The sequence below is a fragment of the Scyliorhinus canicula genome, chromosome 2, assembly GCF_902713615.1.
Source record: "Scyliorhinus canicula chromosome 2, sScyCan1.1, whole genome shotgun sequence".
Taxonomy (NCBI): Eukaryota; Metazoa; Chordata; class Chondrichthyes; order Carcharhiniformes; family Scyliorhinidae; genus Scyliorhinus; species Scyliorhinus canicula.
This window is the reverse complement of record NC_052147.1, coordinates 25,924,799-25,952,660: the sequence shown is the minus strand read 5'-3', so window position 1 is coordinate 25,952,660 and position 27,862 is coordinate 25,924,799. Positions and strand designations below refer to the sequence as shown.

Genomic DNA, 27,862 nt, shown 5'->3' with positions numbered 1-27,862 from the left:
CAAGTTGGGACGTGAGTGCAGGAGCAAAGAGATAGTGACCAATTTGTACATTTGCTACTCTTACAGTGACAGTATGCTGTGCAACCTTGGCATCCCACTACAGAAAGGACATTAAGTCAATAGGATATGTGCATGGGGATTCATTAGGATGTGACTAAAGACGGGGTCAATATTTATGAGGAGGTAATTTAGATGCCGAAACTACTTCCACCAGAGCATAGAGAGCAAGAGGCAAAAAACAAAACTTAGCACCGCATGACCTGAAGAGTTTTCAAAGCATTTCACTGCCAATTGATTACATTTGACATGTAGTCACAGTTGTAATATTGAATAACGCAGCAATCAATTAGTGCACAGCCTGGTCCCACAAACAGCAAATATGCTGAGGGATAAATATTGACCAAAACACAAAGATAACCTTGAAATTTTCAGTATTACAGGTGAGTTTGAATTAAAATATGCCCATGATTTTAGGCGGCACGGTGGCATAGTGGTTAGCACTGCTGCCTCACAGCTCAAGGGTCCCGGGTTCAATTCCAGCCTTGGGTGACTGTTTGTGTGGGGTTTGTACTTTCTCCCCATGCCTGCGCGGGTTTCCTCCGGGTGCTCCGGTTTCCTCCCACAGTCCAAAGATGTGCAGGTTAGGCGGATTGGCCATGATAAATTGCCCTTGGGGTCCAAAAAGATTATGTGGGGTTACTGGGTTACAGGAATAGGGTGGAGGCATGGGCTTAAGTAGGTTGCTCTTTCCAAGGGCCGGTGCAGACTCGATGGGCCGAATAGCCTCCTTCTACACTGTAAATTCTATGATTCCATGATTTAAACTGCGGTCGGTAAATGATATGCTGGATAAAGTATTTTTTATCAATGTATTTTATTGGATGTTTGAACAGAGTATATTTGCCGTTATGTGCACAGGATATGATATATATATATAATATATAGGCATTGTGCCGGCGAGACAATTCCAGAGGGCAGTCCTCGAATGGATCTGGTGCCGGTGTTGCCACTCGCTTCTCCCGGACGAATTTCGCCGCCGTTGTCCTCTCGTGCACACTTCCGCTTCTGCGGCCCTCCCGTCTTCTGCCTGTATTCTCCTTTTTCTCTGTTCCTGTGTATGTCAAGTTGGTTAGCGTTTCCCTGCCTCCCCACCCCACCCCCACCCCCACCTACCTCCCTGGCTCTCCTCTATTGTTCCCTGTCTCTTCCCTCCTTCCCCACCCCCCTTGTGGTTCGTCTTTCCTTCCTCTTAGATTGAGTTGTTTCCCCCCACCCTCCCGCTCTATCTCACCCTCTCATGCTTTGGCTGCTTTCCTCTGGTTCCTGGCTGCCTGGCTATTCTTCTGCTTGTTTGGAACAATTGGGTGAATGGTCCCACGTTCTGTGGAAGCCGTCGTCTGACCCTCGGATGGCGAATTTGATTTTCTCCATTTGAAATGAAAAAATAAAAATTGCTTATTGTCACGAGTAGGCTTCAATGAAGTTACTGTGAAAAGCCCCTAGTCGCCACAGAGATTCCGATTCGGACAGCCAGTCTGCAGCTTCAGGTGGTGCTGCTGACCGCCAGCCGAACAGGATTCTACGGCAGGCGATCAGGGAGGCAAAGGCAAGGGCGTCCGCCCTCCTCCCCAGAAATAGATCTGGCTGGTCTGAAATCCTGAAGACCGCCACTTTTGGGCATGGCTCCACCCTCACCACCACCATTGGGTGGGGACATTGCCTCGAAGAAGGCAGTCCAGTACTCCACAAGTCTGGGGCAAGACCAGAAAATGTGGGCGTGGTTGGCCGGGCCTCCTTGGCACCGTTCACATCTATCCTCCACCTCCGGGAAGAACCTACTCATACGGGTTCTTGTTCAGTGGGCTCTATGTACCACTTTTACTTGTGTCAGGCTGAGCCTTGCGCAGGAGAAGGTGGAGTTGATGCTATGCAGTGCTTCGATCCAGAGTCCCCACCCTATCTTGATCCCCAGGTCCTCCTCCCATTTCATTCTTGTTGCGTCCTGTACGGTGTCGGGCCCTTCTACCAGTCGGTCGTACATGTCGCTATAGTTTCCTCTCTCTAATGTGCTTGCGTCCAGTAACTCTTCCAGTAATGTCTGTCGTGGCGGTTGTGGGTAAGTCTTTGTCTCCTTTTGTAGGAAGTTTTTGAGTTGCAGGTACCTCAGCTTGTTCCCCCTGGCTAGCTGGAATTACTCCGTCAGTTCGTCCAGTGTCGCGACCCTACCGTCAGTGTATAGGTTCCTGACTGTCACTGTCCCCTCATCCTGTCTCCACCTTTTGAAGGTGGCGTCAGTCAGTGCTGGTGTGAACCTATGGTTGTTACAGATGAGAGCTTTGCCCGAAATTTTGGTCAGGCCAAATTGCTGCCTTAGTTGGTTCCAGGACTGGAGGGTGGTTATCACCACCGGGCTGCTGGAGTGTTTATTGGGTGGGGATGGGAGTGCCGCCATGGCGAGGGCCCGGAGGGAGGTCCCCTTACAGGAGGCCTCTTCCGCATACACCCACTCGGCTTCTGGCATGCTGGATAAAGTTGATAAGATTTAGTCTCAAAAGGTTAAGAACTTTTCACAAACCATGGTCACCAATCTTCTTATCATTAATAAGGAAAAGACGGCTCTAAATAGCAATTTTAGATGGCAGTCTATGATTTGAATGAAAGTTGGATCTAAGGGCTACAGTAAAAGATGGCATGCATATTTTATTGCTTCTCTCCATATGGGATATCTCTTGAGTAATTGGTCATGGACTTTCACACCAATGTTTAACTGGGTTGTTTTGACATTGAATGGGACAGTCCAGTCTAGTGTTAACTTCAGCCATGATTCAGTGTATAAATAATGGCTCTTCCTTTGTCAAAGCAGGGATAAATAGTTGTACTGTCCTTGATCTGTCTTTGCTTTAGATTTTTGCAGTGGTCCAATGCAATGTTTCACAGCTTCTGGGGAAACCAATAGATTATGGACATAAAAGAGGATAGAGAAGGATTATGAAATGATTAATGAACTAGATAGGTATCATCTTCACATTGAATTAATTAATGTCCCACAGTTACCATCTCTTGTGGTTATTTCTGAGTTTCATCTCCTCACAAGAGAGTTATAATTAGATTTCTTTTGTGATCTGGTACCTTGTCTATTTTGTTGTATTACTCTCTGATTTATAAGATTTGCCTTTTTTGACCTTGTTTTGAAATGAAAAATTGTCTTCCAAAACAAAAGATAATTTCTCAACTGCTTTTACCCCTTTCATCAGCTCGAGAGTCCTCCAGGAACGAAGGCGATCATCTTAAAGTTTCTAATCTTGTTAGGTTTCTTAATGAGGCATAATTAAGTTTTCTGGCATTTCAATCTGTGTATTAGTCTGACTGTTCACACTGATTTCTGAAGTGATTACGTTTTCACTCTATTTTCCATATCTCCTCTGATGATTCCAAGCACTATTGCTGTTCCTTCATTACTGCTGTTGGATGGCTCCAGGTGGCCTTTGTTAATCATTAATATTTATCTTTCCGAATCACGGAACTGAATCGAATGGTAATATTTTCTACCTGTCCTTCCATCTGTCTCTATCAATGGTAAAATGACAAAGGCAAAAGAACTCAGAAACGATTGTATGGTGGCTGATTATTATTATAGGCAAGCCCTCCAGTTCGAGGATAAGAGTTTTTGTCTTTTGATGTTAAGTTGATGAGCCATCAATTGCACGAGAGACGAGTTGCTATACAAAAGTTAGGCTTTAATAAGCTAGAACTTAGCCCTGCGGTTGTCTACAATAAATTGGATGACCGCCTGGCTTTCCGACTATTTATACCTCGGTAAGGAGGCGTGGTTAACCCAGCCTCTCGAGCAATCGGAGAGCTGTCACGTGACTGGTCTCAACCAATCGGTCAAGAGGCACATGACCGACCAGGGCCAATGGTAAGCCGGTGTTCTGCACCAATGGCAGACAGCTAACAAATCATATCACCACATTGGTTTTATCAGATTTTTTTCTTCCAGGAGGGTTCTGTTCTGTGTTATCGTATCGACGGGTTGACTGATTGAACAGATTACAAACTGACAGAACCCAGGATCGTATTGAATTAACACATATAATTAAACGAGGTTGAAATGATTGGATCAGAGGCATTTTGCAGCCTGTTAGACGTTTTTCCTCATTCTTCAGTTCGAAAAGGTTTCACGCCATAACTTGCTGGTAGTGCGAGCTGATAGGAGGGGAAGTGGCAGAGGAGAATGGGGCATCTAACATCTAGAATAGTGTAATCCACAGTGTAGGTGGAATCTTGCACTCTGTGTTCAGGGTGCTGGCCGGGTCGGGAAAACCGGCCCTCATAGAATTTACAGTGCAGAAGGAGGCTATTCGGCCCATCGAGTCTCCACTGGCCCTTGGAAAGAGCACTCTAATTAAGCCCACACTTCCAATTTATCCCCGTAACCCACTAATCCTACCTGTCTGTGCGGAGTCTTCCCCGTGTGCGCGTGGGTTTCCTCCGGGTGCTCCGGTTTCCTCCCACAGTCCAAAGATGTGCAGGTTAGGTGGATTGGCCATGATAAATTGCCCTTAGGGTCCAAAATTGCCCTTAGTGTTGGGTGGGGTTGCTGGGTTGTGGGGATAGGGTGGAGGTGTTGACCTTGGGTAGGGTGCTCTTTCCAGGAGCCGGTGCAGACTCGATGGGCCAAATGGCCTCCTTCTGCACTGTAAATTCTATCTATGTAACCTTTTTTGGACACTAAGGGCAATTTAGCACGGCTAATCCACCTAACCTCCACATCTTTGGTCTGTGGGAGGAAACCGGAGCACCCGGAGTAAATCCACGCAGTCACGGGGAGAACGTGCAGATTCCACACAGACAGTGACCCAAGTCGGGAATCGAACCTGGGATCCGGGAGCTGTGAAGCAACTGTGCTAACCACTGTGCTACCGTGCTGCCCCTTTAGCTGCACAGATGACATTTCTCTCCAGGTTCTTGGGCACTATCTCCACAAAGAAATCTGGGGGGGGGGGGGGGGTAGGTGGTTTGTGCTGTCACACTGGTGAGCGGAGCCTTATTGAGCCCACAATGCCGCATCTAAGGAGATTGGGGCACCATGTTCAGAGGGCATTTTAAGGGGATCTTGCTCATTTTAAGGGGATCTTGCATCATTCCTTGTAAACACGGGGGCGGGGGGGGGGGGGGGGGGGGGGGGGGGGCGTTGAGGGTGAAATCACCTTCTCATGAGGCGAATGGCGAATCATCCAGCAGTAAATTGGTTTACAAGAAAACAAATTGGCGCCACACCCACAATTTTAAAAAAGTATTTCTCTTTCAAAATCTGGCTAATGTTTTGAGCAATTTCTACTTTAATTAAAAAATGGCACTGCCTGTTAAAGAAGATAGATGAAGCAAGCATACTCCAATTATCAGATTATTTTACATTGGTTATCTATAATTATAGCATCACAAAATAATGCTATTCATTTTTATCTTCAGCAGGAATGATCTAAAGGCAGACAGAATATTAAAATGCAAGGAGAGGTGACATTCCAATTGGCTGATTGGGTCACTGTCTATAATCATATGACTTGCTCAGAGGTAAATCTTTTCAGTCTAATTTTTTCAAATAAGTAATGATGGTTTGTGCTTTATCAGCTAAATTGTTTCTTTCCTGTTAGAATTTACTGCTTGTAAACATAATAATATTTATTGTTGTCACAAGTAGGCTTGCATTAACACTGTAATGAAGTTACTGTGAAAAGCCCCTCGTTGCCACACTTGGGCGCCTGATTGGGTGCAGTGAGGGAGAATTCAGAATGCCCAATTCACCTAACAAGCACGTCTTTCGGGACTTGTGGGAAGAAGTCTTTTCCTGTCCGTGTGAAGTGGAACTCCAGAATGACTAGGAGCTGAATTCAGTAGAGCTCAGCAGTTTAAATGCAACATTGTTAAGCTGGTGGGATGCCAGTTATGTCTAACCATACAAGTTAGTACCCCACACCAACGTACACAAGCAGTGATGCATATTGCTGTACTTGTTCACAAAGCAGTTGCTGCTTTTAAGTGCAGGATCCTATGGCAGGATATTGTCATGGCGATGGTCTGCTTCTAGGAAATGTTGTAGAGATGGTAGTGTGAGGGTCGAGTACCATGGGTCTGTTTGCCCCGACTGGACACTGTTAGAATTAATAATCAGAGTTAAATTCTCACATGAGTTTTGAAGAAAAGCACAGAATCTCTAATGTCACTTAATTAAAATACAAATTGCTCCACTAGTCCCATGGCTAATTCTAGCAACGGCGCAGGGCCCACGTTGCTGTTGAAGGGTAACAATGAGATTGTAATCTGTCATCACTTATTTGAGAACATTTTGACATATTCTGGAGCATTTCGTTTTACCTTCCTGCCATTCGTTTGCTCTCATTGGCAATTATATTTTGCTTTTATTTTTATTTTCATTTTACTGAATTAACAATGAATAAGATTCCTACTTAATATGATGACTGGTTGTCATAAAAAGAGAGTTGCATGGGAGAAGATTCATGGTGTGGAATCTTCTTGAGGGGCTGAGGGGCTTTCCTGCCGGCTGCAGAGCTGGCAAGAGACCCCTGGTGCCTCTTTTCAGGCAGGCCTTCCAAACCACAAGCCAGTTAGGCATTGTCAAGGCTACCAGCTTGCCTTACCCTGGATCAAGACTCCAGAGAATTAAAGTCCTGCCTACCAAGTATTGGCAACTCACCACAGACAATGGCTGCTGCCAAAAGGACACTGCTGGAATGCCATGATCATGAAGGTCCCAAAGCTGGATGTAAATAATGTGAGTGGAGGGGGTTCACGGGATGCGGGTTGCACAGAGAGGTATGGGGGGGGGGGAGGTGGGTGGCGCGGGGGTCAGAAACAAGGGCAGTGCAGTGGCTCTCAAACGGCAGCCCTTTCCAATGTACAAACACTCAATTAGGCATTGAGTGCCTTTGATCAGAGGAGCCATCACATTCCCCACCCCCAGCACATCTAGTGGGTGACAAGCTTGCCACACAGTTTTCTTTTAAAAAGTCACTCCGTTCTTAAAAGTTAAAAGCCAATGTGCAGAGTGGACAGGGCAAACACCTAATCCATCTCATTGCTGTTCCAAAAACTAATTCAAATTCAAATTGATCTAATTCCTGGTCTCCACGAGAGGGACATACAAGATCCAAGCTGACCAGAAAAGGCATCGCACCTCATCAAGGCCTTGATCTGATGCTTGACCTTGAAAATGAAATGAAATGAAAATCTCTTATTGTCACGAGTAAGCTTCAAATGAAGTTACTGTGAAAAGCCCCTAGTTGCCACATTCCGGCGCCTGTTCGGGAAAGGCCGTGCATCATAACTGATGACAAGAGGTCAGCTTGCAGCTAGGTTAATACCAATAACAGCGGGATGAGGTTGATATTAATGATCATTAATTAGTTATTTAAGGGCCTCAATTGGCAGCAGGGTGGAAGGTTGACACTGTGCCTTCTCACTCAAAACTTAATTCTTGTGGAAGTGGACAGGCAGCGAGGTTCAGGTATGTGCGTACCCTACCCGCCTCGAGGTTTGCCACCAGTCAGAGCCGAAGATTCCACCCATGGTTCTGGGTCGGATGTCAACAGAAGGTTGCGAAAAATTATATGTCCCTGGGCCTCTGCTGACAGCAGGTAACTGTCAGGCTTGGAGGTCAGGCGTACGGGGCGGGATTCTCTGAGCCTGGAGAATCGGCGCTATTGGTGCCGGCACGGTCAGTGCGGCGTGGTTGGGGGCTGCTCTACAGGCCCCCCCCCCCCCCAGCGATTCACCGCCCGGAAAGGACCGAGCAGCTGTACCAAAAAACCCAAGTCACGCCGGCGCCGTTCTAACCTGATCTTACCCAGCGGGACCTTGGCTTGGAAGGATCCGGGGGCGGCCTGTGGGGGCGTGGGGGGGGTGGCTTCCGCTGTGGCCTGGCCCGCGATTGGGGCCACCAATCGGCGGGCCAGCCTCTCGGGCTGGGGGCCTCCTTTGTTCCGCACCAGCCCCTGTAGCCCGACGCCATGTTGCGTCGGGGCTGGCGCGGAGAAGGGAGACACCGCGCATGCGTGGAAATCGTGCCAGTCCCACTGTGCATGCGCGGACCCACGGCGCCCATCTGACGCTGGGATCGGCAACTGGAATGGTGTGGGTCACTCCAGTATTGTGCTGGCCCCCTGTAAGGGTCTGAATTGCTGATCCTGAGGCCATGTTGAAGCCGTCGGGAAATGCGACGGTGTTTACAACGGCGTCAACCCTTAGCCTCAGGGTCAGAGAATCCCGCCCAATGTGTTTTGTACCTTGGAGATGACTCACACTTTGTTCTGGGTGTGAACAGGACTTCAGTTTTGTCTCCAGCCAAAAGCTTCCTTTCAGTTTCTGTTACTCATGCACGAGCTGTACTAACAGCGCACAGCGCAGAGAACAGTCACCAAACACACAAAATCAAACAAAGAACAATTGAACAATTCTCTTTTCCCCAACATCTTTCCCCACTTGAAAAACTAAAGGACGTTATTTCAAATTGAACTATTCTAAACAAACGTATGTACAGTTCTTGGAGCCATGGTGTGGAGATGCCGGCGTTGGACTGGGGGAGCACAGTAAGAAGTCTTACAACACCAGGTTGAAGTCCAACAGGTTTGTTTCAAACACGAGCTTTCGGAGCGCAGCTCCATCCTCAGGTGAATGGAGAGGTATGTTCCAGAAACATTTATATAGACAAAGTCAGAGGTGCTGGACAATGCTCGGAATGCGAGCATTTGCAGGTAATCAAATCCCTGGACCTGTAATGATTTGATTGTCCAGATTGTCAATGATCAAAGTGTTGGTTATGGAAATTGTTGTGGTGATTTCCAGCCATTTGTTTTGTGAATCATGAAGAAAAAGCAAAAAAAAACAATTTGCAATGTTTGCCATGTTTTTGTTGGCCATTGGGATGGCTGTTAACGAGCGGGCCATGGCTTAATAGGTTTTTCACAGAATGCACACGTTTTATAATGTTTCTAATGAACTCTTCTGTACAGCAATCTATTGATGGCCACCCGAATTATTCAGAGGATCACTGTTTCATCTTAACAACATCCAGATGTCTTTAATGGGTAAGTTGCAATATGTATTGCTGTCACAATTTTGGGATAATTATTCAAGTACTGCATGTATTACAGTTGACTAAACAAAGACACAGAGTTTATTGACGCCCACCTCCACCCAGTGTCCCAGCTATCCTTGAATATCCAGGCTTTGGCGGACAAGTGGCAAGTAACATTAGCATCAATGCTTCACAGCTCCAGGGTCCCAGGTTCGATTCCCGGCTGGGTCACTGTCTGTGTGGAGTCTGCACGTCCTCCCCGTGTGCGCGTGGGTTTCCTCCGGGTGCTCCGGTTTCCTCCCACAGTCCAAAGATGTGCGGGTTAGGTGGATTGGCCATGCTAAATTGCCCGTAGTGTAAGGATAATGGGGGGATTGTTGGGTTACGGGTATACAGGTTACGTGGGTTTAAGTGGGGTGATCATTGTTCGGCACAACATCGAGGGCCGAAGGGCCTGTTCTGTGCTGTACTGTTCTATCTATTCTATCTAACATTTACATCACAGAAGTGCTGGGCCATGACCATCTCCAACAGGGAGAATCAAACCATCACCCTTTGATATCACAATATCCTCCAGAAGCAAGATACTGGGATCAATATTGATCAGAAACTGAACTGGACTAGCCATATATATACTGTGGCTAAGAGAAGGTCAGAGGCTAGGAATTCTGCAGTGAGTAACACTCCTTCTGACTCCCCGAAGCTAATCCACCATCTACAAGGCACGAGTGTGATGGAATACTCTCCACTTACCTGGATGAGTACAGCTCCAACAAATAGGTGTACCTACTTTTGTATGTTTAGACTAACAAGTGCAAATGAAATAGAAATTGCAGAAGCACTTGGGTTTGATGCAAGATTAATAGAGGTTTACTGAATAGTTCTTCACTCTACAAGGTTTGACTCTAGACTCTTTAAAAGCCAACAAAGTAACTGATGATGTCACACACGTCACGTGACTCAGTTCTTAAACAGACTGCACACAACTACATTAACCCACATCTGTAACACCTATACAACATAGACTGCAATGGTTCGAGAAGGCAGCTCACCTCTACTTTCTCAAGAACAATTAGGGATGGGCAATAAAAGCTGTCTTTGCCAGCGACGCCGACATCACTTGAATGAAAAAAACAACTTATGTTTGTGTCATCTCTTAAGATACAAAAGGTGGAGGACAACTGATAGAGAGGGTAAATTGATACTAAGCACTAGCAGAAGAGTTGGGAGGGATGATGAATCTCTGGCTGAAAGCAGTTTTAATTCAGGAGACTTAGTACCATTAACGTGCTCACGTGAAATTTCTCGTAATTTGACAAAGCTGCTGGTCATTTTCAAATAAGTGGGTTAATGAAAAATGGATTTCCGATTAATGTTGAATGTGTCTGTTTGATTTCAACTCCTCCTTTGACTGCTGATGCGGGCCTCACCTAAAATGCTGACCTCTTGTTCTCATTCAGATGCTGTCCTGCACTCCTGCGCATTTCCGGAACTTTCAACTTTTATTTACGTTCTAACCTTTGCCTTTTCGTTCCCCCTTTCCTTTCATTCTTGTCAGAGGCGGAGAGTTCAAATTATTTTGCACACTGTTCAATCAAAAGAAAATTCTGGTTTAGTGGTCCTGGGACAGCTGTGGGGACAGCCATCGTACTTAACACTTCCAGATGTTTACCAGATTGCATCAGGTGATTTGACAGACTTGCATGAATCTCAGAAGTTTTGGCAATTAAATTGGGATTAAGGTTCTGGAACCGAAGAGTCATTTTGCATCTCTGCTGTACTTCCGCCTGTAGCTTCTTGGGCAAGTTATCTTAACTAAAATACTATTGGTGCTGTTATCCTGTGTAACATTTGCTCAGATCCAACAACTGTTTTATCGAGATCCAAAGTATCAAGTTTCATCGACGCTAATCATCGTGTTATTGTAGAAGCTTGATTTTCTGAGTTATTTGCCTCCAGGGTGCATTATTTAATCAGTATTTACGCAGGCATGCACGCTTGACACCGGCATTGCTCATAAAATGCAGTTGTACCTCACTTGGGGGGGGGCTGACAAGTTAATCACGGCTCAAAACACAAAACAAATCAGGTCTTTAAACTACATACCCTTTGATCCACCTTTCTACAAATGAATGAAATACTCATTCAGTGTATACCTTGGTACAGTACTAGAATTCCAAAATCCAGAACATAAAACTTTAAACAGGTTTTGAATTTGTTTTTGTGACAACTGCAGTACAATGTTGTTGGTTCTTGGCAGGGTACAGTCAGACAGTTGTCCGCAAACTCTCTTGTAACTTGCAGACTGGTCATTCTTCATGTGCAAGTTGTATTCTGGTGCTGTTATATTACTCTTTGCTTCGTAATCCAGAATGGTCTGATGGTGTGATTCTGAAGAAACTACCAATCTCTAATTTAAAGCCAAACTGCTTTATTGAATAACAATTAAATTTATATTGAGTTTGCACACTCCTCAGAACTGTAACTATTAATAAAATAATCAATGTTTAAGTAATAACTAATGAAATACACATGCTACTTCTATCTAGTCTGAACTATGCTGTGATTTATCTCTCTCTGCTGCTAATACTCAACTGACTACTCAAGATTCCCTGAGTTCTTATATTTAAACTGGGAACTGGAAGTGCCCTTGAGTGGTTGTATTACACTGAGATGTAATAATTAACCCTTTATTTGTCTACATATATACATATCAATACATATCATTACAAGTACTAAATGGCTCTTTGACGTCTGACACTATCCTCAACTAACATCGGTATTGCAGGTCTGGTCTTAATGCCATCCTTGAAAGGCATTGAGTTCTCGCTGCACTACTCTTCCATGTGCATAAATCATCCCCCAGCACCTCAGCCAAAGTACAACATTCAATATGTGAGGTTTGACAATGAGCACTCACCGACTATTTTGCTCTTTGCTTTTTGGTTTATTTCATAGTCACACCAAAGCCTGTTTTAAGCCATTGTTGGTAGGTTTGCACCTCTATTTGTAACCCCTCATTTGTCAAATCGATGGATCTGCAGTAGCTGAACTTGCCATCAAGCTGCGCAGGTGATATGGGTTGCTGGTGCGTGGAGGTGAAACTGAGGTAGGAGTGCAGGGATCGACTGACTGAATGCGGATAGAGCTTTGAAAGGGATCACGCTAGAGATGGTGGATTAAATGTGCCAATTTATGGTTGCTAAAACGTCAATCAATCAGCCCTGATATTTGCAAAGAGGTCCCTCCAGTCTCCCAATGGAACTGTAGCAGCTGATTGATTTTGCAACGTAAGCTAGAATTCTTTCTCCCTACCTTAACCTGACAGCACTGAGGCCTACGTCAACACCTAGCTGACTCAGCAGGAGATAGTGGCTGTGATTAAATCATGAGATTGTATTTATACTAGTTTCTGACTCAGCATTATTGCTCTGAGCACAATACATAATTTCTTTTTAAAACACACCGGCAGGAATTTACCAGAATCCCCGCAGCAGGTTTAAAGGTGGACAATGTGACACGAGCTGAAAAATCAATTTCCCGTCGGCAGTGGCGGACTGGGTCTAAAAATATTGGTTGCCAGGAGATAAAGGGGGTCCACCCACAACTACAATGCTATCATTTAATTTTCATAATGAATAAATAAAATTTTCAAAAAATACATATGGAAAAAAGGGTACAATTAAACTTTTTGTGGAAAAAATGTGTATTTCTTAGTAATTACAGTGTACATGTACTGTACATATTACTGGCATTAGATACCGAATGTAAATATAGAATGTTATAATTGAATTTTTTTTTTAATTTTAAGTAATTGGTTGATATTTTTAAATAGTTTACTGCACAATTTACACATTAACAGATATTTCAAAAGCACAATAGAGCATTGCATGCAGTTCACTATATTAAGAGCAATCGTTTGTGTTCGCTAGATGATTGTGCAAATCTGCCAATAATTGCTTCTGCATCCAATTCATCTAACAATTCCTTCTCAATGGATAGCAACATGTATGATTCCAAATTCTCCTCAGACAGCGAATTTCTTAACCTTGTCTTTATGATCTTTAGCTTTGAAAATGCCCTCTCACATTAGACTTGAGTAACTGATAGTGTGCAGATGACTTTATAAAGTTCATAAAGGTTATCATATGCCTTGTCATGAAGTCTGTTGGATGCCAGAATTTTTAGTACACACGATGGGCAAGTGCTGCAAATTTTACAATTGTTGCAACTGGAATCCATATTCTCACCATCATTAAGTAATAGCTTTAATACATCAAAGTTTGAAGCAAAAGAAAACAATTCCAATATTACTTGATTGTTGCTGATTTGTGGAAACAGCTTAATAATACCTTCCAATGCTTCATCTTCAAGGCCCTTCTCTGCAATAGTTTTAAACTTTGCTGGGTCCAAGCAGGACAAATCTTTATACAACTGTTTGTGTTATACAAAGCGTGATTCTAGTGACTGGACAATTTGATCCATTATTAGGTTAAACACATTTACTCGAAAATCAGCTAGAGAATCTCAGGAATTTCTTTCATCATCAATAAGCTCATCTGCCATTCTTTTCTTCTTCCTCTGCCTCTTAACTGGCAATGCTGTTTTCAACGCATCAATTTCCAATGTTTGATTTTCATCCATATTCATCTGTGAAATCCTGTCATTACATTTATTTACAAATTTCAAAGCCTTGCTGTGAACGTTATCAAATGTTCTTGTCTGTTCCTTCAACTTTGTTATAGCTGAATCTACCAAACTCCATGCAGTAAACATATATAAACCACTTGTCTGTAGATAACTTGATAACGGGGTTGTAGTTTCAAATATATACAAGTAAGTAAATGCTGTCAATATGGTTTCAAACTTTAGAAGACTTTGAAGTAAAACATTTGCTTAATGTTTTGTTTTTACATCAAACTTTTCTGAATCTTGTATCATTGATAAGCAAGTCAATAGATTTACGAAAGTACTGGCAGCGGCATCATCAAAACGTCCAAATATAGTTGTTGCTGCATTGGATTTTCCTGACCATCTGGTCTCACCAATTAGCTTTAATCGTTTCATTTGTTCTTGTCCTAGATGTTTTCCAACAACTTCTATCCATACAGCCATTCTCTTGTATGATGCTTTCACAAAAGTTGCTATATTCTGGAGCAAATTGAAAAAAGAAACTGCAGGCACACAACATTTTGTTCTTTCAGTTATCACCAAATTCAAGACATGGGCATAGCACCATATATGAACATGTTGATCAGCCACATCAGCAATTTTACTTTGTAAACCATTATACTGGCCATGGTAGCTTGCAGCACCATCTGTGCTATCAGATAAACATTTTTGGGGGTCAATTTTAAGATGCTGTAATGTTTCAATCAATAGATCAAAAAGTCCCTGTCCTGTACCATCATTACGTGGCACAACTGAAATTAGTCGCTCACAGATAATACCTTTAAGCACATAACGAATAATAATGCTAAACTGATCGATGGATGAATTATCTTGTGTTGAATCAACCTGAATAGAATAATATTTTGCTTGAGAAACGTCATGACTAATTCTTTCTTGTATCATATTCTTCATAATTTTGATTAACATGTTTATAGTTGTTTTACTCAGGTATGTAACAAGTCCACCACGGTCTTTACTTTGAGCCTTTCCTTGTTGCTCTAATCATTTGATTCTTTGTTTAGGCTTGTTTTGCACTGCAGAAACGTGAGCTGCCATAATGGGGTCATATTTTGCCATCAACTGCACTGTAGCTAAAAAATTGCCATGATTCAGAACCTCATTATCTAGAGTGTAGGCCGATTCATTTCTGTGACCTCGAAAAGGAAGTGCTTGCCTAACATCTTTATGATGTCTATAATCCTCATGACAATACTTCTCTGCTTCAGTACTTCTTCTTGCCTTTTAATTAGTGATGCTGCAAAAAATCTATCTAAGGTGCCATCATTAACCACACTGATATATTGCTGAGCTTTTCTGACATGTGTTGTTGTCGATTCATGTAAAGTCAAGCTCTGGCTAATACGCCTGTAGTCACTAAAGCCATGTACAAAGGGTGATGGATTACAAATGTTGGGAAACTCAAAGGCTAAGCAGTATAAACAATATAAGCATCTATTTTCTTTGTTATATGTTAGCCATTTTCTTGGGACTGAGTCATTCATAATTTTCCTCTCATACAAACGAGCATCAAATGGCAGATCATCAAGTGGCTGAAGTGGATGTTCAGCAAAAACAGTTTTAGCTTTGCTCGTGATGGATATTGGAAGATTCCAGTAATTGATCTTTAATTTTCTTGCGTAGGTTCATTTACAGGATGTGCTTCAGAAACCAAGTCATTTATGCTTGAAGGAATATCTGATTCCCTGTCACTAGTTGAAGCAATGCGTTCAGATGTTGCAACTACAGGCAGTACAGATACCGGAACAAGGAAGCCAGAAGAAATATTGGGCCTGGATTGATTAGTAATGGATGCACTTGTATTAGCCTCTACATTCAAAGTAGCTCTTCTCTGTTCTTGTAACTCGCATGTCATTGCATCATCACCATGAGCAGTGTTTCTTGCTTCTTGATTATTTGTTGCAGAACTGGATATTGATGTGGATTGTGTTTGTGGTATTATAAACTCTGTAATAGGCCTGCATCGCTTGGCTGATTCCTTCCTTTCTGCTTCTTTTGGTTCTTTGCGTTTTAGTGACCCAGATTTATGCTTTTTCTTTTCCATGCTGGTAGGGGTAATATTCCTGAAATAAAAACTTAATTAAAAATAGCCCACATTGGGAAAAATGAATATTGATGATTGCAAGAATAACTTGAAGGAATGCCAGATAAACCCCTACTAGATAAAAAATATAAAATAACTTACTTACACTTCAATAGGCTATGTTCATTAGTCAATACTACTGTGGCCTATGCAGCTTCAGAAGAGGAGACAATCCACTGTCCAGTGTTCACACCAGCAAGCAACTGAGACAACTGTTGAAATTTAGAAGTTTTGTCCGACTATAGTAAGACATTAAGAATGGTCCCACGACCAAAGTTAACATGTCCAGTTTGATACCAGTGGAGTGTTACAAGTCGCAACCCTTTGAGTTTACCGATCATGGCTTATCACTTCAATATCTTTGACCTCATGAATCACGGTCAAAGGTACCGCTTCTCCTTTTCAGTGACCTCACGACCCTATGTACTGCTTGATATCCTTTCAAGTTGCCGACCATCTCAAATCACGAACTGTAACTTTATCTTTAAATTCACACACTCTTGCTGAAAACGTGGATTTCCAACTATGTCCGACCCGGGTGAACCAGCCCCCCCCTCCCCCCCTCCACTCCTTTTCACATCTGTTTAACACTGCTTCGTTCCTTCATACACTGAGTGATTATTTGTTTGTTTCTTTATTGCATTTTTATTTGGTATTGCTCTTTTTAAAAACAATTATATTTTATTAAGTTAGAATACAAATCTCAGGAAAGAAGTTGGAGATTTATTTATCTAATTAATTATAATTTTTAAGGGCCCTTCAGAGATTCACGGGCCCCTTCTTGGCTCTCCGGGCCCCGGACCGATATACCGGCTGAACCAAGACTACTGCTTGATATCCTTTGAAGTTGCCGACCATCTCAAATCACGAATTGTAACTTTATCTTTAAATTCACACACTCTCGCTGAAAACATGGAATTTCCTTAATTATGCCTGACCCGGGCCCCCCTATTCCACATCCTTCCACTACCTCCCCTGTTTCGTTCCTTTTTATGCACTGCTTATTTGTGTCCTGTTCTCTTTTTTTCTTATTCCTTTTTATTACTAAAACAGTTGCCTGTGTTTGTTTCTTTTTTGCATTTTTATTTGATATAGGGGGCCCACTTCATCAGGGGCCCACTTGCCATCGGGCAAGCTGACACCCTGGCCAGTCCGCCACTGCCCGTCGGTTTAAATTGACAGCGGAATCTTGTTCTTCCGCCCGTCATGGCAGGTCACAATTCCCACCAGAGGCCGTCGGGAAACCAATTTGCATCCCGCCGAGGTGTGGGCCGGGGTGGGTGGAAAGAGGGAAAATTGTTCAGAGGCAGGTGTCTGTAGAGTTAATGGAGGAATTCTGGGGGTGTACTCAGGATACCGGCGAGAGGATGAGGTGGTCATGATTAAAGGGGGCAGTGGGAGCTGGTAGGGTGTGAGGGTGATGGTAGAGTGATGGCAGGTGAAGGGACGCTAGGGGATGCGGAGGAGGATGCGGATTCTGGGGTGGGCAGGATGAGGGGAGGCATGTCAATTGTAATGGAGTGGGCTTTCCGGGAAGGTAAGGGACTTCTACATTTACCTGTGTTTGACAGAAGGTGATGGGGGAGAGTCTGGAGGTAAATGTAACACCTGGGGGAGGCGTCAATTATTGTGGCTGCCCCCAACTATGGAGAGCCGCATAGTTGATCTCTCGAGATGCTGCATGGGAGTTAGGTCGGAGATGTCGGTCAGCTCAGCTGGAAACTGAAAGGGAAGCCCAGCATGTAACACTTACAAAACCAGGGCATTGGAGAGGTGAGGTTTTCTTCTGTTCGATCATGGGACGTGGGTGACACTGGCTGGGCCAGCATTTGTTGCCCATCCCTATTTGCCATTGAATTGAGCTGGGCCATTTCGGAGGGCATCTATTGAGTCAACCATGGTGCTGTGGATCTATAGTCACATGTAGGCTAGAGAAGCTGCAGATTTCCTTCTCTAAAGGACATTAATGAACGCAATGGTTTTTTTTTAACAATATTGAAAATGGTTTCATGGTCATCTTTATACTGTTAATTCCAGATCTTTTATTGGATTAAAATTTTGCCATCTGTTGTGGTGGGATTTGTACGTAGCTCTCCAGAGCATTACCCTGGGTTTTCGGATTCCATGTATTCGCAGGGCAAGGACTCAGCGTGTGCCGGTGTCTTCTTGCACATGGCTTAGAAGGACCCTGGCAAAGACTTGTGCCTTCCTGCACAAGCCTGATTCAGTGGAAAAATCTTGGTCCTCGTGTCCCTCCAATAAGGATTGGGGGGCAATGTGGGGAGGGTTTGGTGTGGAGGTAAGTGTAACAATCGTAGTTCACCTGTGAAACCACTTGTAAAATCGCAACTTCTTAATTTTTCTTTCTCTGTCACTTCTTCAAAGTGCTCCCCGATATCCGCAGAAGGAGCGGAGGCAGTCTGCTGATCAGTTGGTTCTGCTGCCTGGATTGACGCTGGCAGCCATTCTCTGGAGACTCGAGGTCCAGAGGGCCCTGGCTTACTTTGGCCATCCTGCTGTGGGGAAGCTGCTCCTTTTGTGGTAACAGATGGGAAGGCTGAAGGGGTTACAGGCAAAGGGGATTCGGAATTACTGTATACCCTCAGAGAGTCCTGTTTGGAGTTCCCAAGCATGTCCAACAGCCGCACCTCTTCCCTTTGTGAGCCCAAGGGCTCTCCCCTGCCTGATACTTTGAGACAAAAGGGCACCCCACCCACCTTCCCCTTGCCTAGCCACTACAATAGCTTCCCGTGGCTACAGCGATGGAGTACAGGCCTGAATGCATCTCTGGCAGAATCTGTTAGACCAGGTTACCCATGAAGTCCGCCATCCTCCCATGGGGACCTCCATGAGGCACAGGCTGACTTCATCGGCCAGAGTTCGGACAGACTCCTCTGCCTTACGCGCCACTCTGTTGAGGGCCTCCGACCTCTCTACCCGATTTTCCTTTGTCTCTTGTTGCCTCTCCAGAAACTCTTGGAAGGTTGAATCGAGAGATCGGTCATCAGGCATGAACCTTGCAGACACATCTTTGCCAGGACACTTGCAATTATCGGAGAACTTGACTGACCCTGCCTCCTTCAATTGTGGACATGTGATGGAAAGTGCAGGGATCTGCTGTGATGCCTCAACAGGTATACATTCTCCCTCCCCAGTGTCCTCCTTCATCTACAGGTTTGTCCCAGTGTTTGACAGGGCTTCATCACTTTTGGCCGGTTCCCACTTCCTGCTGGCAGTTGTGAGAGAGAGAAGAGAAAGTGAATGACTGCATGAGCTGCCTACAACATGGAGAAACGCTTGAAATGTTTCTATGACATTCACGGATCCTTACCAAATGAAGGCCACAAGCCAAATGCTCCATCTCCGACAGATCTTCTCTGGTTCACCCCCACCAACACGACTACCTGCTCAGATCGCCAGTTCTTTTAATTGTGCTTGGCCCGCTCTCATCTTCTCCCTATCGCTCTGATTATGGCTAATCTGCTCCTTTGCAAAGAGAAAATAGGATTGAGAGTTATTGAGGTTCCTGGATCTTACTCATTCTTCAAGACATACAAATAGACCACTGGATTGTGTGCCATCTGATTGCTGCATTGCAGGGTTGTCCTGTAGGACTCTGGGCCAGCAGCATCCAGAGTGGTAAACCTATGTAGATATAAGGATAAAGCTCACAAAGCCATGTCATTAGAAATGCTTGCCCGTGCCCTCAATGCCAGAGACCATTCCACTCACATCCCCAGTTCCCAGACAGAAAGGGTGAGGGACCTACAATGGCGTCTCCACCTGCAGACTAGATGAACTGTAATCAGGCTATGAGTAGTCACCTGAGGCCACTGAACCCCTGGCCCCTGTACTATTTAGTGAAGGGAGTGTGAGCCGTTGAGGGTTCACTTAATCCAATGTAGAGATGAGATCATTCATCTTTTTGTGGTATTGCAGGGTAGTCCACTGACTGCCCTGGAGATGTGCTCCCATTCAGACTTTATCTCCCTGCCCAGACTCTCCCTTCCATCCTGTGACTAGAGGCCAGCCCTCCTGGCATCTACTTGGTCAAGCAGGATGCCAGGAGGCAGCACTGAATTTGGGCTCTGGCATTCCCTGTCCTCTTCCAACTCATCTCCTCCCTCAGTGTTGAGCGGGTGTCTATCCAGTCACTTTTTAAAATGGCGCCTGGATATGATTGCAGAGTGTGGGCCATCCAGCATGCCGCTGCCGTGAGAAGCGGCGGGAAACTCAAACTGCAAAATTAACAAAATTTGGTTTGTGTGATACGACACGAGTTCCTGGTGACTTCCATGGCGGGAATCACTTCCTGCTCCTGCCACGCCCCTTCCCACATTCCTGTTCCCGCCCCCGCCTCCACCCCCTCCACGGCAATGAGACCCAAAAGGGCAAATTTTGATTGTAAAATGTGTTGTGGATCTTTCCTGCCATGACAGAATGTCTACCTATTCTTGACTGGAATTGTATATTGAATTTGAGTGGCACTATGGTAGCGTGGCCTCTTTAAGGGGGTGGACCTGGTGGACCACGTGACTGGCTTGGGGTCAATTGTGAGGGTGCATGCGAACCCCGATCAATTGCAAGTTGGCGTGGGGTCCTGGGAGCAGGGGTCTGGGCAATGTGGACCCCAGAATCGAAGAGTTAAGACAAATCCTATTGTGTTTGGTTATGAATGGAAGCCTCCAGAGTGTTTCTCCAGCCGCCACAAGCCCATAGTACAATTCTGTTTTATTTAATCAAATCTTTAATTGTGCTTTTACCAGGAGTAACCATGACACCACAAGACCATTTGGTGGTCTAGATGGTTGGCAAATAACCAGCTTCTGGAATTCTGGCAACACTATTCTATAAATTTGGCATTAAACTTTGAACATGGGTGTCAGAAAAGATGAATTGTGACCCTGCTGCTATTGATCAGATATCAGCAAAATGACATGTGCTTTTTTTTTTACTCAACCATGAACCTTTGCATGCACTGCAGCATGTTGCTGTCGTAATATCTGTATTCAGTTCATCCAAAGGTCAGAACAATGTTTGCAGAAAATTGTTAATTTAAAAAAATGTGAAAGCCTCTACACTAAACTTTAAACACTTTGGCTGCCTTTTATTGCGATCGTTACCCAAATCTAATCTCCTATGGTTTAAACAAGACGAATCTTGCTAATTTTCTTTTTGATTTTTATTTGGTTTCACTACAATTGACAACAACATTTATGCAATACTGTTAAAGTAGAAATAGATCCCAAGGTGCTTCTCAGGGTCCTCTGGAGACGTCAAGCCATAGGACAGAAAAAAAAGAACCTCAAGTTTGGTGAAAGACCTTGATTTTATGGGGAAGCTGAAAAGAGGAAAGGGAGGTGGAGAGCGGAGACATTAGGGGAAGTAATTCCACCGACTGGACTGCAGATGGCTGGGGGCACAGATGCCAGATAAACCAGGATGTGCACAACAGCTAGTGTCAAAGGAATTGGAATTACAAGAAGTGGGTTATAGAGTTGCAGGAGGTTACAGAGCTAAATGGAGGACAAAGCCAAGGAGGGATTTAAAAACAAGCAATGTGGTTTAATTTCAGGTGTTGGGGATTCATGGTTGGGGATAATGTTATCAACATGTAGATGAGGAAGAAGAGCCAAGGCTGAATCCTTCGCAAACTTTAGAGTTGACAGCCCAAGGCCAAGGAGTGAAGCTACTGGTGGGGATTCTATACATCCGAGTATACGAATTAGGAACAGGAGTAGGCCATACGGCCCCTCAAATCTGCTCCACCATTTGATTAGATCATGGCTGATCTTATTATGGCCAAAATTCTACTTCCTGTCAATGCCTTAAGCAATAATCGAGCAATGATCAAACATTTATGAGTGAAACCAAGCTAAGGAAATCTGATTGAGATAGATAATTGAGTTGGAGAATCTGGACGAGGATTAAATGGTGAACTGTGTCAAAGGCTGTGGTGAGGTTAAGGGTGATGAGTAATTGTAGTGAAAGAATATTTGCAGCACAGATGGAGGCCATTTGGTCCATTGTTTACATGCTAGCTCTCTGCAAGTGCATTCCACCCGTCCATCCTTTCCCTGTGATCCTGAATTTGTTTGCTTCTCAGATGCTTATCCAATTCCCCTTTGAAACCGTGATTGAATCTATCTCAATCGCAACATCAGGTAATACATTCCAGACCCTAACCACTTGCATGGAACAATGTTTTCTTCATATTTCTCTTGATTCCTTTGTCATTCATCTTGATCCTTCCACCAAAGAGAATGGCTTTTCCATATCTACACTGTCCAGACTCAATATGATTTTGAACACTTGTGTCAAATCTCCTTTCAGCCTTCTATTCCCCAAGGAGAATAACCCCAGTTTCTCCAATCTATCCACGTGAATGAAGTCTCTTATCCCTGGAACCATTCTTGTGGATCTTTTCCATCCTCTCTCTGAAGCCTTTACATGAGGGGAAGGGACAGGGTGGACAGGATAAATTTGTTTCCCTTCGTGAAGAATTCCAGAATCAGGGGACATAGATTCAAGGTAAGTGGCAAAAGGTGCAGGGGGGTTCATGAGGAAGGACTTTTGTTTTTTATAAACGCAGAGGGTAGTGGGAGTCTGGAATTTGCTGCCGAAGTTGGTGGTGGAGGCAGAGACCCTAAACTCTTTTAAATAGTACCTGTATCTGCACTTTAAGCGCTCTAAGCTATAGTGCTACTGACCGGGTGCAGCAAGGTGAAATTAGAAAGGGCACCTGTGTGTCCGAGGGCTGACATGGACAAGGTTGTCGAATGGCCTCCTTCTGAACTGTAACTTTTCAATGATACTACGATGAGGTGCAGGGCCAAGAAATGTGGACAATACTCGAGTGAAGGCCGAACCTGTGTTTTCCAGAGCTTTATCATAACCTCCCTGCTTTTGTATTATACGTTCCTATTTATAAAGCCCTGGATAATGCATGCTTTTTAGCCACTTTCCCTACCTGTCTTCAAAATTTCACACACTTAGATCCCCGGTTCTTTTTGCTCCATTATAACCCATTATAGAATTCCACCTTTCATTTTATATCGATTTTCTTCATTCTTCCTATTAAAATATATCACTTCAAATATCTCTATGTTAATTTCACCTGCCACATGTATCTCCCCACATCCCCCCCCCCCCCCTTTCCATTCTACCAGCCTGTCTATGTCCTTGTAATAGGTCCATGGAGGCAGAAATCCCGTCACCAAAATTCCTTTTATTTACAAACCCAACAGCTGAATAACCATGACCATTCGGTCTGCTGTCTACACCGGGAGTGCAGAGGTTATATACACAGAAAGGGGTTCCCTGATAGGGCCACTAATCAGGGAATTCGTATTCTAATTGGCCAATCTCAAAGGCCCAAGTCATTACACGCCCCCGCCCCCCCCATCCCAAAGTCAAAGGAACCCCCATGGTCCTCGTGACTCACGGGTCTCCTGCTTTGTTTTTGCGCTGGGTCCAGGTCTTCCACTTCGGCCTCCGACATAGAGGGGGTATAACGGCTAGGCGCCTGTCTTTTCCGATGCGAGCACCTGAGGGGTGATTCGCCCCTTTTCTCTGGCGGCAGGGGTACAGCTGCGGCATCATCCACGGTGTCCATATCCGAGTCCGATGTCCTCACCAGTGGTATCGGAGAGGGGGGTGAATAGTTTGTCGGTGAGGACTCTCCACAGTCCTTGGTATGCTGGTCTGAGTCAGCATGGAGGAGGAAACAAATCTGAGGCCCGCACCTGGTCCAGGTGTTTCTTTATTACATGTTTTCCCACACGTATCTCATATGACACAGGTCCTGTCCTGGCCTTGACTGTTCCTTCTACCCATGTGGGGCCATTCGCATAATTTCTGACCCATACATTTTGACCCGTGTTGAACTGCCTTCCTCAGTGTGTGTTGTCGTGGCTCCTGCATTGGGCCTCTTGTTGTCGCTCTCTTCTGCCATATAAATTCAGGAATAGTAGACTCAGCCGGGTTCGGAGTCGTCTGCCCATGAGTAGCTCCGCCGGTGCTATTCCCATTGTGGCGCGTGGGGTTGTACTGTAGTCAAATAGCCAGCATGACAGTTTGGTGTCCAGTGATGCTGCTGACTGTTTCTTCATCCTGACTTTTAAGGTCTGGACGGCTCTCTCCGCCAAACCTTTTGATGCTGGGTGGTATGGTGCCGTTCGTATGTGCCAAATGCCCCTCGACTTCTTACATTTTGTGAAGTCCTGGCTGGTGAAAACCGTTCCGTTATCCGAAACTAACACCTCCAGGTTAACATAAGTTGCGAATGAGGTGCGGAGTTTTTCAGTGGTCCAAAATGGAAGCTCTGTTCTGTATGACCTTTCCATAATATGTCACCAGTCCTAAAAAAGAACTTGACTCCTGGGTTGTGGTGTTACCCGGGGTATCTTTAATCGCCCTCACCCGATCCTCTCAAGGGTGTCGCCCTGATTTGTCAACCTCCCAAGGACTTCCTCCAGGTTTTGCAGGTGTTCGGCCTTTGTTTTTCCTGTAATGAGGATGTCGTCCAGGTAAATGGCGACTTGTGGTAGCCCTTGCAATATATTCTCCATTGTCCTCTAGAATATCGCACAAGCTGACGATACCCCGAAGGGTAATCTTGTATACTGAAAAAAGCCCTTTAGGGTGTTTATTGTTGGGACTTTTCGTCCAGCTTCAGCTGTATATATGCATGGCTCATATCCAGCTTTGAGAATAGGAGTCCCCCAGCCAGCTTTGCATACAAATCCTCAATCCAGGGAATTGGGTATTTGTCCAGTTGTGAGTAGCGATTAATCGTTTGTTTGAAATCTCCACAAAGGCCGTCCGAGCCGTCCGACTTAAGGATAGACACCACGGGTGCCACCCATTCTGCAAACTGGACCGGTTTTATTATTCCCTCACGCCCCAATCGTTTTATTTCCATTTTGACTTTCTGCCTTAATGCAAAGGGTACTGGTCGGTCCTTGTAGAATTTGGTACTGCCTCTGGATCTACATGCAATGTCGCCTTTACTCCCTTTATTGTTCCGAGCCCTTCTCGGAAAACCTCTGGGTATTTGCACGGTAGTTCATTCAGGCGGACATTTTCCATCTGGAAAATGTTTACCCAATCCAGCTGGATCTCTTTTAGTCAGTTTTGTCCCAATAAGCTTGGCCCCACACCTTTCACAACCATTAAAGGCAGCCTAACCAGTTGCTCTCCATAAGCCACAGCTACATACGTTGTGCCCAACACTCTCAGTGGCTCCCCTGTATATGTCCTCAGTTTTGCCGAGGTCCTGGTTAGGAATAAGGGTTGGAGTCCAGTGCGAATGTTATTGAATACTGTTTCCCCTCTCACTGATACGGCTGCTCCAGTGTCGACTTCCATCCATGTGGGACGTCCATTCAACCTTATGGATACTTTAATGAATTTTGATTTCACCATCATTACACAATTTAGTTGTTCCTCATCGGAGGTAGGTGGAACTTTTAGGGTGTGTATTCTCCTGTACCCCGGCCTACATGACCTTCTCTTAGATGATGGTTTTGGGCTTCTATTTCTCTTTTCTGGCTCCGATCTCTGGCAACAATTACAATATTTGGCCGGGTGAAAGGCTGCAGGGGCTGCCACCTGTCTGGACCTAATATTCCCTAGCTTGGGAGGGCATCTGCAAGTGGGCCTGCTTAACTTAGTATCCGAGTCGCTCCTGAGTGTGGCTATGCAGTTGCAGTTGCCTATCCCCCAGAGGTAGTCCCTGAACTCAGTTTCACTGGTATGGGCGTCCACCTCCATCGGAGTACCCTGTAACTCATGCGCTCCGTTTGCCCCTCTTTCTAAGGACAAAGCCAGCTGCAATGCTTGTTTGTAATCCAGCTCGGCCTCTGCTAACAGACGTTTCTGTATTGCTAAATTATTTATTCCACATATCAAACGGTCTCGGAGCATCTCATTTAGCGTCAGGCCAAATTCGCAAGCCTCTGCTAATCGCCTTAATCTTGTTAAAAAGTTTGTAACTGACTCCCCAGTGTCTCGGAATGCGGAGTAAAACTGGTACCTTCGCAGATGCGGGTCATAGTACTCTTCTACTATGTCCGTCAATTCCTGGAAAGTTTTTGTGTCCGGTGAGACTGCGCATAATGGCAAAGGCTGCTGGCCCACACGTGATCAGCAGAATGACCCGTTACTTTTCATCCAAAATTATATCATTTGCTCTAAAGAAGTACTTCATCCGCTCTACATATTGGGCCCAGTCTTCCACTGCGGGGTCAAAATATTCCAACTTTCCGGATAAAGGAATTTTGCCTCTCAGTGGCTTACCCTCAATGTGCAGCAGCTGCTGATGAGCAGGTTCCTTCGAGTCGCCCCATTTTCCTCTTCGCCACTGTACTAAGTCCACGGAGGCAGAAGTCCCGTCACCAGAATTCCCTTTATTTACAAACCCAACAGCTGAACAACCATGTCCATTCAGTCTGCTGTCTACACCGGCCGTGCAGAGGATCTGACACTCCCTGTTATATACACAGAAAGGAGTTCCCTGATTGGGCCATTAATCAGGGAACTCGTATTCTAATTGGCCAATCTCAAAAGCCTGGCCTAAGTCATTACAGTCCTCTTGAAGTCTCTCACTATCATCCTCACAGATCACGAGACAAGTTTTGTGTCATCTGCAGATGTTGAAATTGTACCCTGCACTCTCGAGTCAAGTTCCCGAATCTGAATCAAATGAATTAATGATCCTAAAGCCAACCCTGGGAAACCCCACTATGCACCTTGATCTCCCCAGAGCAGTTCATCCACTTGTTGGCTTCCACTTGATGTGACCATCAATTCACTCGGAACACGATTGGAAGTAAACTGTGGTTTTAATAGTCTTACTATTTAACTGTGGCCTTAAATAGTGGGCTGGCTTTGTCCGCATATTGGGGGACCCACTGGGCATAATAAGAGAAGAATCCCAGGCACCTTTTGAGGGCCTTGGGACAATGAGGGAGAGGGAGTTGTACATCGGGGCCCAGGACTCCGTTTTCCACAACATAGCCGAGGATGGCTAGTCTGGTAGTGCGGAAAACGCATTTCTCCGTATTGTAAGTGAGGTTGAGTTTCTGGGCGGTTTGGAGAAATCGGTGGAGGTTGGCGTCGTGGTCCTGCTGATCGTGGCCGCAGATAGTGACATCGTCCAAGTACGGAAACGTGGCCCGCAGCCCGTACTGGTCCACCATTCGGTCCATTGCTCATTGGAACACCGAGACCCCATTTGTGACGCCAAAGGGGATCCGGAGGAAATGGAAGAGATGGAAAAGGTACGCATCGAGGTGCATGAACCGGTTAATGGTTTGGCTGTAATCAACCACCATCCGGAACTTTTCCTCGGTCTTGACGACCACCACCTGAGCTCTCCAGGGGCTGTTACTGGCCTCTATGACTCCCTCACGTAGAAGCCGCTGCACTTTGGCTCTGATGAAAACTCTATCTTGCAGGCTGTACCGCCTGCTCCGAGTGGCTACTGGTTTACAGTTAGCCGTCAGGTTAGCGAAGAGTGGAGGGGGGTCGATTTTTAGAGTCGCAAAGCTGCATGTAGTGAGTGGAGGTAGGGGTCCGCCGAAGCTGAGTGTGAGGCTCTTGAGATTACATTGGAAATTGAGCCCGAGTAACTGTGGGGCGCAGAGTTCAGGGAGTACGTACAGCTGGAAATTAGAGTAGCTGCCGCCCGAGGCGAGGGAGATAGTTTGCCGTGCAGGAAAGATAGGGAGCGAACAGCGTCTTACCAGGTCAGGATGTACGAAGCTCCCGCAGTTGAAGAGGCACGGTGTCCTGTACCCGTTGATTTTAACGGACATCATCGAGCTCTGGAGGTGCTTCGGACGTGACTGGTCCAACGTAACTGCGTTGAGTTGCGGGTAGTTGGCGGCTCAATCAGCAGTGCTGGAGTGGCCCCGTGATGACTGTTCGCTGAGGTCGTAGTCGTCGATGTGAACTTCGGTTGATCGCACGTGACAGGTGATGAAGAAGATGGC

The 27,862-nt window shown here is 45.1% G+C and overlaps 1 long non-coding RNA gene across 1 annotated transcript in view; it reads left to right on the top strand.

Moving 5' to 3' along the window:
* The first annotated feature begins 5,478 nt into the window (after positions 1 to 5,478).
* Positions 5,479 to 27,862, top strand: part of LOC119962360 — an 89,531-nt gene continuing 67,147 nt past the window's right edge. Inside the window, exons 1-2 of the long non-coding RNA XR_005459841.1 lie at positions 5,479 to 5,574; positions 9,030 to 9,104. This is a non-coding gene — a long non-coding RNA (uncharacterized LOC119962360). The remainder of the gene's footprint in view (positions 5,575 to 9,029; positions 9,105 to 27,862) is intronic.